Source organism: Symphalangus syndactylus, chromosome 16 (assembly GCF_028878055.3).
Source record: "Symphalangus syndactylus isolate Jambi chromosome 16, NHGRI_mSymSyn1-v2.1_pri, whole genome shotgun sequence".
Lineage (NCBI taxonomy): Eukaryota > Metazoa > Chordata > Mammalia > Primates > Hylobatidae > Symphalangus > Symphalangus syndactylus.
Window position 1 is genome coordinate 53,409,022 of NC_072438.2, and position 12,716 is coordinate 53,421,737.

The 12,716-nt window shown below is 34.6% G+C and overlaps 1 protein-coding gene across 12 annotated transcripts in view; it reads right to left on the reverse strand.

Moving 5' to 3' along the window:
• Positions 1–12,716, reverse strand: part of COX7B2 (cytochrome c oxidase subunit 7B2) — a 176,990-nt gene that overhangs the window by 110,304 nt on the left and 53,970 nt on the right. For all 12 annotated transcript variants that reach the window (XM_055245736.2, XM_055245725.2, XM_055245730.2 and 9 more), the window contains one exon: positions 2,340–2,394. The gene's annotated coding sequence lies outside the window, so the exon portion shown is untranslated. The remainder of the gene's footprint in view (positions 1–2,339; positions 2,395–12,716) is intronic.

Genomic DNA, 12,716 nt, shown 5'->3' on the forward strand with positions numbered 1-12,716 from the left:
AAATGATACAAGCTTCAGGAAGCCAATGCAAGCAATTAGACACTTAAATTGAATGGCAATGCACATAAAACTTATACTATGTTCCCAGGTCCAAGAAACAAAAAACACAAAATAAATGGTGGGTTAGAAGGATGCAACAGTTTCTAAAATTAACATTCCATTACCCCGATTTTATATTATTCATAAAGGAGCCTTCAAGTTCACTAACCTAATACCCCTATTTGTTGTCACTGCTATTATCAGCTCAATCATGCTAATAACAAGCAATGTCTTAATACACCACCTGGTCTGAAAAAACTTCATAGAAGAATAAATGCCCAAAGCAATTCTGGCAAGAGCATCCATACAAAATGATTTTCAGACAAGAGCATCCATGCAAAATGATTTTCAGACAAGAGCATCCATACAAAATGATGCCTCTATGCTTTTTCTGAAGGTTGCTTTCCTCTATGTGCAGTGGGAGATTATTTGACAGTGATGACTAATAAATTAACGAATCAGTAGAAATGAATAAGCATGATTAAATTAAATGCATAACACAGTGGTTATGAGCTCACTTTAAGTGAGAAAGACCTGAATTAGAATCTTGGCTTGCCCATTTATGAGGCTTCTTAGCATCACTAAGCCTCATCAATAATATAGAAATAATAGTACCACATTCACAGACTTGTGAAAAATAAGGGGTGTCGTAAGGTACCCATATCTGGCATATAAGTTTTAAGCACATATTAATGTAAAGAATGTATTAAGGACATGCTCTGAAGTAGTGATTTGCATTCCTTTTTTATAGAAAAGACTGAGGCTCCGAGAGAGTCATCAACTTGTCCACAGTCATGATTTTCACAAGTAAATATGAAAGCTGGGATTCAAAGACAGGTCTACTAAGGCAGATTCATTGCTCTGATTCTTTTAATCTATGTTTTTAAAAACATTCTTTCAACAAGCCAGGAATTACTGTAAATATTGTACTGAGCTTATGGTTTCAGAATCAAAGGAGAGAGGAACATAGAGAAAAAAATAAAAACAAAAGTAGTCTACTGCAAACAGTTCACAATTGTAGTTCTGCAAATTATTAAATTTCAAACAACTTATATGAGAAATGGTTAAAACAATCAAGATAATTTAGTCTGAAGGAGAGACAATAAGGGAAAATAATTGCAATTATCAAATTTACAGAAATGTGATTTAGAATATTATGTGTACTTTTACTTTGCAAGAATGGTTTATATTCCTAAAGGATTAAAAATCAAATACAAGAAAAAAAGTTACAAAACAGGTACTTTACTGCCAATTTTGGCTGCAAATCTATGGGGTTATTCCCTGGTGGCAGGTAATAAATAAGAGTCCTATTTATGATATATGGGTGAATTATTTTGCTTATATTTGCAAGTTATGTCACCAGAGAGGAGTTGCTGGCTTGTAAGGAAATATCAACATTTGGGTTATTTAGTTTTTACACAATAGATATTTTAAAAGCAAAATATATTGTCTGAATTCTCATGTTAAATTATTATAATGTCCATGAGCTTACCAAAAAGAAATTGTTCACAGCAATTTGCCACTTAACAAAGTTATTACCACCAAATAACCTGATTATCCTATAAAATTTTATCGCAATATATAATTTCACACTTAATAAATGATATATTATTGGCCATTAGCTTTACTGAGGAAGTTTAGGAATTAAATATTCCCAAATTCGGCTTTCAAGCTGACCACTGACTCCAGACACGGTCATGGATAAAGACAAGAAAAATATTAAACACAAATTTCTAGACAGTTACACACCATACTGACCAAGTCAACCCAGCAAAAAAAGCCCATCACCATCTAATAGCAAAATGAAACTTTTAAAACGTCTAAAAGTCACAGAAGCATATAAATATACAACCACACCAGGGGGCGCTCTTAACACTGAAATGATGGATGGCATATTTTAAGACACGTGGTGGTCTCAGCTGGCCAAATGAAAGATTTTCTAAGCATGTAGTACTTGGCGCAAGTGCTTATCTTTTGAAAATGTTTGCTGGCAATACACACATTTTCTTTTGTATCCAACTGTTCGCGTAGTTAAGACTATCAAGTTAGTCTATCAAGTAAAACATTTACTGCTGATAAAAAATATTTTATTTTTGAAACATTTGCCTACTTAAACTGACATCTGTCTCTTTGTGTAGTTGAGCTGATTCTCAATAATAAACATCGTGCTTAAAAGTACATGCAATTTTTAAAAATGAATTCAGTGTGAATTTTATTTTTTACAAAATTTTCTACCAGAACTTTTACTTTGTGAAAGTGTAATCTAGGTAGTGTGGGTCTTTTCCACATTTTCTCATTACCTGTTAGAAATCTGAAGCCCAAATGCTCTCCTCAGAAAGTTTCAGATTCTGCTTCCTAAAAAAAATACAATTAGAAAATAATTGTCAGATTTCAAAGACAATGAAAAAGCCAAAGGTAAGTACAGGCTATGTTACTCAGAGAAAATCACCATATACTACTCCATTAACAGTAAATATTGTCATACAAATGATATCTGGTTAAAATAATTTTTAAGGAACAACTTAAAGTTGAAAAGGAAGCATCATAAAGCACATGACAAGGGTCTAGCTACCTGTTTTCCAATAGTGGTAGAGAACGAGTCTTTAAACTTTTCTCAACCCATGTGGTTAACTCTCCTTTTTATACCAGCTACCTTCATGAGTCACCATTCACCTGTACCCAACCTTAAACAGAAAGTTCTGGCCAAGGTTTGCCTAATATGCATGGAGACTTCTCAGCAACTTCTTTCATGCAAGTTCAAGGAAACAGAAATGGACTTCTCTAATGTTTGAGCCCTAAATCAAATTAACCAGCATACTAATGCCTGAATGTGGTTGAAAGGAATACATTTTTCATTCTATAACAATAGTGAGGATTTTAATTTAAAAAATCTAGAGAAAATGATACATTTATTTACTACTTTATAGTATATGTGAATAACAGAAAGTCCTACCCAAAAAGCAGATATTAAGTTAGTTCTTAAGGATGTAGGGACACAGAAAAAAAGAGCACAGGATAAAAGAAAAACAGTCCTCAGAAGAAAAAACCCTGGAAAGGTATGCTGGGAGAGGAGTCAGGTGACTACCGTTGCCTGTTTTACCTCCTTCTTAATGCTTGGAGTGAAATAAGAACTGAGATATTCACCAAGGTACATGTAGCCATGTTTGGTGAGAGGCAACATTTGATGTAAAATAATCTGGCATATGGTTAAACTGCACGAGTTTCCATCAACAGCAAAGTCAGAGGCAGTGGTGTTGGGGTTCTTTGTGGTCAATCTGGCTAGAAGTAGGTTCTGAGCCAGTTGTTAGGAAATGGTAGACCTTACCCCCATTAGGGCTGGAATGGTAACCAGAGGGCTACCAAGTAACCTAAATTTTAAATCAGACCCTAGTGCCAACTGAAGATACTAAACAAGAAATGGCAAGTTTCAAACGTTTTGAAGGTAAAATAGTTTTGTAAGTGCTTATGAATCCGGGATTAATTGAAGGTGCTGCAGATACCAAGATGAGAACAAGACTAACTGTGTTATTTGTTCATTCATTCAACAAATATTTAATGAGCATCTATTTATATACTACGAACATTTAAGGGCTGCAGATAGAGCAATGAACAAAAGAGACAGAGATCTGTGTCCTCATGAAACTCACATTCTAGTAGGAAACAGGGACCATAAACAATAAATATAATGAATAACCTATACAGAATATTGTAAGATTATAAGTACAAGAAAAAAAGGACAGGGGAGAGCAGTATAAAGGACATTTGGAACACAGGAAGAAAAGAAAAAACAGATTGCAACAGCAAAAAGGTGAATAGGGTAGGCCTCATCTGTAATGTTTCACATATGAAAGGCCATGAGGGAGGTGAGGGAGTCAGCCATACAGTCTTCTGGGGGAAGAGGGTTCCAGTACAAGGAAACAGTGAGTTGAAAGGCTCTAAAGTGAGAGGGTGCCTGGGCTGCTCAGAAAACAGCAAGTTAGCCACTATTCTGGAATGGAATGAAAAAGGGAACAGTGGTAGAAGACGCTAGAGAGGTAACAAAAAAGCCAGATGGTGTAGCTTTTACTGGGAATAACATGGGAAGCATTTTTACAAAGTGGAGAGAAATGGTCAGAGGCTGAATATATTTTGAAAATAGATGGGACAGATTTTCTGATAAGCTAGATGTGGGTATGAAGAATGTGGAGTCAAGGATGATACAAAGGTTTTTATCTGAGTAACTGAGCTGGCATTTGGTGAGGCTAGAAGAGTGTGGGAAAAAACAGGTGATTGGTGGGAAATAACTATTCTGGGTTTAGGTATGTGAAATGTGAGATGTCCACTAATCTATCCAAGAGGAACTATATATAAACTATGCAGTTGGCTATACTGGTGTGAAGTTTGAGGACGATCAAGTTTAACACCGTAGATATAGCCGTGAGATGTAAGAAGAAATAAGTGCAGATACAGGGGAGAGCACAGAGAACTAGCCCTCAAGTGGACAGACTCAGGTGCTCCATTATCCTCACCTTCTTGTGTTCACATCCTTGCATGATGCCCATCTCCCAGAATGTAGGCAGGATCTGTAACTGGTTTCTAACCAATAGAATATGTGACGGTGAGATGTATGTGAAGCAAACAGTCATGGAGGGGAAACAGTCTGGCAAGGAACTGAGGGAAGCCTCTAGAAACTTAGGGCAGCCTCCAGCTGCCAGCTTGCAAGGCCTTCAGCCTCCAGCCAACGAAACATAAGGCCCTCCCTCCTATAGCTCGAATAAAATAAATTCTGCAGAAAACTTGAGTAAGTTTAGAAAGAAATCCTTCTGAAGTCAAGCATTCGGATGATATCCCAGGCCCAAATGATACCCTGACTGCAGCCTTGCAGAAGACCCAGGTAAGCAGACTTCTGACACAAAGAAACTATGAGATAAAAAAGAAAAAGTCTGTTATTTTAAACCACTACATTGGTAGTAATTTGTTATGCACCAGTGGAAAAGTAATGTAATTCCTGGGTTACTCCAGCATTTGCAGGCAAGGGAGCTAAGAAAGCACCAACAAAAAGACCAAGGAAGAGAGAGGCCAGTGAGGTAAGAGGAAAACCAAGAGAAAAGCATTTCAGCAAGTGGTTTCTTGCCAGCTTTCTCAGAGAGGAATAGAGACAAAAATGCAAGGGAAAGTTGAATCTTCTAGAAGCTGACAGGTAATCAGCATTGAACAGGACAGGAAAAGCCAGGTTCAGCCACTTCCACTCCAGCCTCAAGGTCCTCTATTTTACCCCTTCTTAGCGGAAGGTGGTAAGAGGCTGCGATGTTGCATGGAAATTGGTAGAAGCCAGAAAGTGTTTCTATTCTTTCTGTTCTAGATGCTCATTCACTAACCACACTAGATTTTACATATAAAGATTTACAGCTGATTTTAGCACAGATGAATTTTTTGGGGAGTGGGAGTCCTCGTAACCTAGTCAAGCTGTTCACTGCTAAGTAAATGACATTCAGCCTTATTAGGCTCCTGAGAAGACCCAATTAGTGCCAGAGCTGTGCTAGTTCACTGTTTATGAGGCTTTGAAGGTTGGTATTTCAAAAGTCGCTAACGAATACTAATCAAAGTAGACTCATTTTAATTACTAAATCACTAACATACCTCTTTTTAAACTTTTCATTGTTACAAGACATGCTTGGATTGGCTTTTATTTTTCAAAAAAATCAATACAATCAAATCTAATGAGCATTTATTATGCAAAAGGCCCTGAATTAACTAGGTATAGCTCAGTGAAAAAAGCTTGCCCTGTTGCTTTTCGTATACCTATAATTTGTATGCAAACTTATGCTATTTTTACTGTTGTACAAAAACTGTTACGCCCTAATGTGATTAGTATTCAGCTTTAATCTATATTTATCTATAGGGAGCACACTATTTTCCTGTAACACTTTGAAAGCAATTTTTCCTCTATTCATTCACTCAATGAAGATTTATTGAGCACTTACTTAGTTACACAAAGTGGAAAGTAGGATTTAAAAAATAGAGTATTTAAATTTGTGTAAGACACATCCAAAATATGTCCCTTTTATTTTATGTATTTAATACACTTTATCTATGTATGTGTATATGTCCACATACGTAATATATATGGTGTGTGTTTGTGTGTATATGTGTATATATATTTATATATGCACAATCATCCCTTGGATTCCATGGAGCATTGGTTCCAGCACCTCCCTTGGATACCAAAATCTTCAGATGCTCAATTCCCTTACATAAAATGGTGTCATATTTGCATATAACCTGTTCACATGCTCCTGTATACTTTAAATCATCTTTAGATTACCTATAATAGCTACTACAATGTAAATGCTATGTAATTAGTGTTACACCATTGTTAAGGGAATAATGACAAGAAAAAAAGTCTGTACATGTCAGTACAGTTGCAATTCTTTCCCCAAATATTTTAAATCCATAGTTATTTGAATACATGACTATAAAATCCATGGATATGGCGGGCTAACTATATACACACAGACACACATACACACTTTATGTGGCTCTGCATCTGCTAGTAATACAACTCTGCCCCTTGCACCATCAGTTTCTCCCCAGGTTTTGCTCCATCATCAAGGCTAAAAGATTAAATCAACTGCTCCTATGTTTTGCTTTGTTTAGTTCAGCAGTGTTCACTTCTCTCAGTAATGTCTCTGACATTGTGAAACACAGAGAAATATAAGATTAGATCATGGCATGGAGGAGTTTTTAACTTACTTTATTACTAACAATTTTCTATTTTTTAAATGCCCTACCCATTTGAATGTAGGCTCCTCCACAACAGAGGTTCCTGTGAACTTTTCACTGATGTAGCTTTTAATGGATAGTATATGCTCAATGAGCATTGACTGATTAGCAGCTTTCCAAAATGATTTGAGGTGGCTTGCATGAAAATGGAAATAGAGACTCAGAGAAGAACATACGCTGTTAGATAAGCATGTATAAACTACAGCTAAATAAGGTATTACATAATGTTTAATACAGCTTTTACTTAACAATTTAATGAACTGGAGACAATGAATTTTTTTTATTATACTTTTAAGTTTTAGGGCACATGTGCACAACGTGCAGGTTAGTTACATACGTATACATGTGCCATGTTGGTGTGCTGCACCCAGTAACTCGTCATTTAACATTAGGTATATCTCCAAACGCTATCCCTCCCCCCTCCCCCCACCCCACAACAGGCCCTGGTGTGTGATGTTCCCCTTCTATTTTAAAAATATGTTCATATAACTACCATACTTGAAAATTAAGTCTAGCCCTGTGCTTTCTCACAGCGATCATAAAAAGAGAAACATAGATTGCGTAATTGTATTTCCAACTAAAAGATGTGTTTTTATCAACAACAAAAATTTTTCTGAGTGGTAAATTCTAGTAAGAATTTATTACAAGGATGATTATACTAAAGCAAAAATAAGAGCATTTGTCTTCCTTAATGGTCTTAGGGAAGATAGATAAATTGATTTAAAAATGAGATACTGGATTGAATAAGATACAAGCCTCCTCCTAGGATTTACACTTTGATTCTGTTAACTATCACTCTTTGTTATTGACGCCTCAGTAATTAATCATTAGGACAAGCTGGTGAGGATTTTCAAGACCGAGGGGGAAAAGCAGACTGCTAAATGAACAAAAATGTCTTGTACTTTCAAAGTGCACAATGTATTCAAATAATATAGATATCTCACATAAAAAAATCTCAATATACCTCAGTATTAATATCTATTTTCCACTTCCTAAAAGTGTAAGACTTCATTTTAATATAAAGTGCCACATGAAGTTACATGAGTGAACACATTGTTAGCCTGTAAAGTACTGAAAAAAAATAAATTACTAACACTGTAAAGAAGTAAAATTATTTACCACAGTATTACGTAAGTGACAGCAAACTGTTATTCTTCACTACTGTATATAGGTCAAACATATTGCCTGCCAATACTGTGCTCCGCTACTTAACCCACTGCCCCTGTTAAGTGCAATCATTAGGTGGTCAGGCTTTGTACTACGTGTCCAAGTACCAAAAGGGCCAGAATTGACAAGATTACCATTGTAATCTAAGGACAAGGAATCCATTAAGTTTGCTTGTGACATTCAATGAGGACTGGTTCAACTTAAAAAACTGAGGTTGCCAGTTTATTTCCTTCTCTTTGGATGTGAACTAAGAAATACCAAGAACATGAAGCAGTGACAGCCTGTGACAGAGGCGTAAAGAAAGAGGTAATGCAAGTTACTGGGGAACAAAGTCTTAGAGAGCAGTAGAGCTGCTATTATAGATCTTTTGGCCCATGACAGGATCCAAGAAGGTAGGTGACTTCCGAGAGGACTGGTTTTGCAGTTAGATATTAATCCACTTGTAACAAGAAAACACCTTTGTCTTGAGATAACTTGTGCAAGTATTATTTGAGAGGAACCAGAAAAGAAAAAGAAATTGTATGTCTAAGGTAAGCAAAACTAGTTTTAAAGTATTCTTAGATATTTATGAATTTCAGTTTCTCTTACTCCAGATAATAAAACTAATTTCAAATCAGACATGAAAGAAGGAAAATGAACTCAATGAATTTTAATAGTATTTTAAACATTTTATTTAGAAGTAATTCAGACATAGATAAAAGCTGCAAAATTAGTAAGCATTCTGTTATATCCTTCACTCATTTCCCTAATATTAGAAACTTACATAACAAAAGTACAGGAAATTAACAGTGATACAATATTATTAACCAAACTCTAGACTTTATTTGATAGTCACCCATTTTTCCACTAATGGCCCTTTTCTGTTCCAAAAGATCCTATTCAGGATCTCACACTGCATTTAGCTGTTTTTTCTACTTAGTCTCCTCCAAAATGTAATAGTTCCTCAGTCTTCCCTTTTCTTTAATGACCTAGATACTTCTGAAGAATATCATTTTGTAAAATGTCCTTCAATTTATGTTTGTCTAATGATCTATCAAATTAGAATGAGGTTATGCCTTTTTTGATAATACTACAAAAAATGGTTTTGTGACTTTCTTAGTGCATCACGACCAAGGGGTTCACATATTTATCAGTGTGTCTTATTCCAAATGATGTTTACCTTGATGATTTGATAAAGTTGGTGTTAACCAGGTTTTCCCATAGGTTTCTTTCTGTAGTTGGTAAGTATCTTGGGAATATACTTTGAGACTATGCAAAATTCTGTTTCTCCCAATTAATTTTTGTATCCATCGGAGACTTTATGACATGTATTACTATGGTGTTTGCCTAATGGTGGTTCTCTATTTCCTTATTTCCTCCTGCATTTATTAATTAAAATTCTACTGTGAAAAGGGGTTGTCTCTTTTCCCTCATATATCAATTTATTTACTGAATTATTTATTGATGTCAGCAAAGACTCAAGAGCATTTTGTTTTATTCTGGACGTTAAAATCCAGTACTATTATTACTTATTGCTCAATTTGTTCATTAGGAGCTCCTTCAGATTGTCTCCTATGCTCTTGTGACAAACCACTTTTTTCTTTTCTCATTTAGCACTTTCTTACTTTCTAATAACTCAACTTCTTAAATACTTAATTAGCATTTTTCTTGCCCTAACCCTGAAATCAACTACTTCTCTAAGGAGTTCTAATTTCCTTTTCTGGGTAGTGGTGTTTAAGGACCAAAGTCTAGGTGCTAGGAATCATCATTTTTAAAGGGATGCCATTGCTTTTGACCCTCTTACCAGTCATAGCTAGATTATATAAATATGAATACACAAATACAAACACACAAACACAGAGCTGATTTTCATTATTTGCAATTTTATTCGCAAATTCACCTATTCATTAAAATTTGTTTGTAACCCCAAAATCAAATCAATTCTCAAGATATTTTCAAAGTCATTTGCAGACCTGGGCAGAGTGTGAAAAATCTGAGTCACCCAATGCACAAGATCACAGCTGAAGGTGAACAAGGCAATGCTTTGCCATCTTGTTTCAGTTCTCATACTGTAGATACATGTCCCACTGGAGATCTATCTAGTGTACAATTTTTTGCTTTCCTGTGCTTTGTATTGCTGACTTTGCTGTTTAAAATAGATCCCGAGTGTAGTGCCGAAGCACTGGCTAGTGTTCTTAGGCACAAGGCGGTTGTGGTGTGCCTTACAGAGAACATATGTTAGATAAGCTTCCTTTAGGCATACATTATAGTGCTGTTGGCTGTGAATTCAATGGTAATGAGTCAGCAATGTGTATTAAATAAGATGTCTTTAACTAGAAACATACATAAAACAAGGTTATGCATTGATTGATTGATTGGTGAAAACGTGACCAGAGGCTCATGGGAACCTAACTCTGTATTTCCTTAGGAGCAATGGTGCTGTATTTGCTAGCTCAGTGATTTTATGGACCATCACTATTGTGAGTAACAGGGATTAGCTGTATTTCTTTATCTACTTAGCAGTATATATGCTAAAAACAAAGAACTTATATCGATACCTATCATTCTAATCCACATAACACCACAGGATTCATTTAACCCTTCCTCTTTTCCTTATTTATATACTTCTTTCTCCAACAGTCAGAAATCTGACTCTCATTATCTAAAATTTGTTTACTTATTTGTTCAATTATGGCACATACATAAACATTTTAGCAAATATGTGTATAAAATACATATTTTGCTAGTCAACACTCCTGTAAAAACATTTATAATATGATTACAGCAGTTATGTACATTTTTTTTACTTTAACCATACAGTATCCAGTCAAGATAATGTTTTACCATAGTAATTTTAGTTAGTTGTTCTCTATTCTCTTTAGTGTGGTTATCTTATTCATTTGTAACACAATTAGGCTTGTCTTTTATTGTTTGTATTTTATTTTGGCTTCCCTAACATCAGTATTTGTTTTAACTGTTTGTTTATTAAGAGAATATATAAAATAGTACTATAATTCTAAAAGTTAGTCATAGAAAGAGATATATTCATAGAATTGTGATTAGTGCTATCTTTTCACTCAATTGATTCTGCATTATCTACAAATTATGAATTTAAACTGTTTCCATTTCAACTGTGGAACTTAAGTTTACCACATGTAGCTGTATATTTAAGTATAGGTTTTCACACAGGTGGAATGAGAAAATTTTAAAGCAAAATAATTAAATGCCTTACTTGTGGATAATTCAAGTGAAGGTTAACTCTGTTTCTTTAAAACTATTTTTTAGCCATATAAATCAAAGCAGAAAGAAATGTTGAGTAGAATATAGAGAGATTATTTTAAAATTAGACTAATTGTTGATTTTCCAGTGCCTCTTAATTAGTCACTTGGATCAAATATATTATAATCTATATTAACATATGCATCAATATGTATCAGCATACAAGATATTAGGGTTCTCACATTTACTCTGGGTAACTGGCTAGCTAATATGTTGAGTTTTTAAAAAGTAGTACTGAATTTATAGAACATGCAATAGAATAAGTATTCCTCTTTACATAATATATGAAAGGATATCTTAATATAGATCCCATAAGAGTGCTAACAGTATACAGTAATCAAGAAAGCTGACAGATTTGACAGTATGAACAGGAGAATTCTTCACGATGATATTCAAGACAGTAACCACTAGCCAAATGTGGCTATTTCAATTCAAATTTAAATTAGAAAGATAAAATAACTGCATTGCACAATGCAGACACCTCCATCACTGCTGAAAGTTCTATTGGGCAGCACTGTTCTACACTGTAAATCCATAAGGCTAGCGCCTATTTTTCTTGTGCCAGCACAGTGCCTTAATACATAGTAGACACTAAGGACAGATTTGGGAAAGAAGTGAATAAATGGCAATAGTATCAGGAACAAAATCTGGCAACATGTATCAAAAGATGTTTATTACAGAATATTTATAATATAAGACATTGAGAAAAACCTATATATCCAATAAGATGCAGTCATTAAAGTAATATATTCTTAAAACAGAATATTATAAAACCATTAAAAAGGCCGCTTACAAAAAATTAATGACTTGAAAAGAGTTATATTCTATAGTTAAGTGAAATATGCTATTGTAACATTTTAATGGGAAATAATAATGAAAATATAAACATCAAAAGCTAAGAGTGGTATCAAGTTATCAGATATTTTTTCTTTTGTCATTATGTATTTTATAAAGTTTCTGTAATAATGTTGTACTTTGTCATAGAATTTTAAATTAATTTTAAAGAAATTAATAAAAGTTTATTAGGCCAGGTGCAGTGGCTCATGTCTGTAATCCCAGCACTTTGGGAGGCTGAGGCAGGTGGATCACCTGAGGTCAGGAGTTTGAGACCAGCCTGGCCAACATGGTGAAAACCCATCTCTACTAAAAATACAAAATTAGCCAGGCATGGTGGCACACACCTGTAATCCCAGCTACTGAGGAGGCTGAAGCAGGAAATCGCTTGAACCCAGGAGGCAGAGTTTGCAGTGAGCTGAGATCGCACCATTGCACAAGAAATTAATAAAACATTAGCAAAAATATTTATATATTATTTATTTGATTAAAAAAGGAAAAAAATCAATGATTTATGTGCCTGTGTACTTTTCTCTCTTTATTTTATATTAGGAGTAAGTATTGAAAATAAGGATTTTCAGTAAAGATTTTCAATACTTATTCCTGATTTAAAATAAAGAGAGAAAAGCATACGGGGAGAATGACAAAATAGTAAT